Below are 2,500 nucleotides of genomic sequence, written 5' to 3'. Positions count from 1 at the left end.
ATAGCATACAACGTGACACCATAAGCTATACATTCACCGAGATTCATTTCGGCAAATGCTCGCCTAGGTTTCCGTCAAAAAATACCAACAACCTACACCTCGGGGGCCGGGCCCCCCCGAATCCGAAAATATTTTTTCCAACACCGAAACGGGTCGACGAGTTTTTTTTCCTTCCCTCGTCAGTGCCATAGGTGCGCCAAAAGGCGCGCACCAAAAGCCTTCGGCAGTTGGTGCAGGGAGGTGAGGCATAGTGCACCCCCCTAAAGAGCTCTTAGGACTTTTTTTGGACTGACAGGAGGAAATATCACATGTGCCCAGCAACCCCCCCCCCCCATTTTTAAAAATCGGCATGGAATTTTGATCTGAAATTTTGGAAATATGTTTATATATACCCAAACCTGCATAATAACAAATATCAGAATTTTTCGAGTCCCGGAAGTATTTTATTTTATTTATTTATCGTTTTACCTTCGGAAATTCATAACCGGCAAAAAAAAATTCCAAAAATCACCAAACTTCTTTCTAAATTCCTCATTTAATATATATTAACTACTGTATGAATATTGTTCGAGGAAAGTATTATAGAATTTCACTTAGTGCAAGACATATACATTTTTACACAGAGCAGAGGTTCATTCGGCTGGGAAGCAAAACCAGCAGAGGTTCATACGGCTGGGGAATGTATGCAAGGCATGCCAAGGCATGCCGAAGGGCTGCTGAAGCCCAGCCGAGAGGCTGCCGAAGGGCTGCCGAAGCCCTGCCGAAGGGCTGCCGAAGCCCTGCCGATGCCCTGCCGAAGCCCTGCCGATGCCCAAGGGCTGCCCATGCGCTGCCGAAGGGCTGCCGAAGCCCTGCCGAAGCCCAGCCGAAGGGCTGCCGAAGGGCTGCCCATGCGCTGCCCATGCGCTGCCGAAGGGCTGCCGAAGCCCTGCCGAAGCCCAGCCGAAGGGCTGCCGAAGGGCTGCCCATGCGCTGCCCATGCGCTGCCGAAGGGCTGCCGAAGCCCTGCCGAAGGGCTGCCGAAGGGCTGCCGAAGGGCTGCCGATGCCCAAGGGCTGCCCATGCGCTGCCGAAGGGCTGCCGAAGCCCTGCCGAAGGGCTGCCGAAGGGCTGCCGAAAGGCTGCCGAAGCCCTGCCGATGCCCAAGGCCTGCCGAAGGGCTGCCGAAGGGCTGCCGAAGGGCTGCCGAAGGGCTGCCGAAGCCCTGCCGAAGCCCTGCCGAAGCCCTGCCGAAGGGCTGCCGAAGCCCTGCCGAAGGGCTGCCGAAAGGCTGCCGAAGCCCAGCCGATGCCCAAGGGCTGCCGAAGCCCTGCCGATGCCCAAGGGCTGCCGAAGGGCTGCCGAAGGGCTGCCGAAGGGCTGCCCATGCGCTGCCGAAGGGCTGCCGAAGGGCTGCCCATGCGCTGCCGAAGGGCTGCCGGTGCGCTGCCGATGCGCTGCCGAAAGGCTGCCGAAGCCCAGCCGAAAGGCTGCCGATGCCCAAGGGCCGCCGCTGGGCTGGCGAAGGCCTGCCGACCGGCTGCCGAAGGTCCTTCCGATGGACATGCGAGGGCCTTCGGAGGGACGTCGGCGGGCCTTTCCGAGGGTCTTCGAGGCCACACACGCGCTCGCGTCTCGCGCCGAGCTGCCGAGTGCCCGAGTGCCCGCACCCGCACCCGGTCCCGCACCCGCACCCGCACCCGGTCATTAGATTAATGCACGGGGGGGGGGGGATTTTCCGCAATTCCGAGCATTTCGACGCAATTTTCCGGCCGGGCATTTTCCGCGATTCGCCGCAGTTTTTCCGGGCGGGGCATATCCGTAATTATCCGGGGGCATTTCCGTAATTTTGCCAGGCAGGGATTTTTCCGCAATTTCCAGCATTTTTCGCATAGCGCGCGCGCGCGCCGCTTGCACCGCGGACGAGGGCTTGCGGCAAGCCCGCGGGGGTGAGGAATGGTGCACCCCCCTAAAGAGCTCTTAGGACTTTTTTTGGACTGCCAGGAGGAAATATCACATGTGCCCAGCAACCCCCCCCCCCATTTTTAAAAATCGGCATGGAATTTTGATCTGAAATTTTGGAAATATGTTTATATATATCCAAACCCGCATAATAACAAATACCGAAATTTTTCGAGCCCCGGAGGTATTTTTTTTAATTTTTTAATCGTTTTACCTTCGGAAATTCATAACCGGCAAAATATATGTCCAAAAATCACCAAACTTCTTTGCAAAATCCCCTTTCAATGTATACTAACTACTCGCAAATTATTGTCCGGGACATTTTGCTTCCAATTTTATTTTGCTCGGGACACTATCATTTTGTGCACTTTTGCCGCAGTTTCCGCCACGCGGAATGGGCCGAAAATTCATAAAACATAAAATGCGCATCCGAAAACCACCAAACTTCACGGAGGGCCTCCCAGTGGTCCACTCGACGTGCCGGAGCGGCACCGTGCGAGAAAAGTTTTTCCGAGTCAAAGGACGCTCGGGGCCTTGCGGTTCCGGCACGCGGCCGAGA

This window comes from Mercurialis annua (genome assembly GCF_937616625.2).
Source record: "Mercurialis annua linkage group LG4 unlocalized genomic scaffold, ddMerAnnu1.2 SUPER_6_unloc_1, whole genome shotgun sequence".
In the NCBI taxonomy this organism is placed as follows: domain Eukaryota; kingdom Viridiplantae; phylum Streptophyta; class Magnoliopsida; order Malpighiales; family Euphorbiaceae; genus Mercurialis; species Mercurialis annua.
This window is presented reverse-complemented; position numbering follows the sequence as displayed.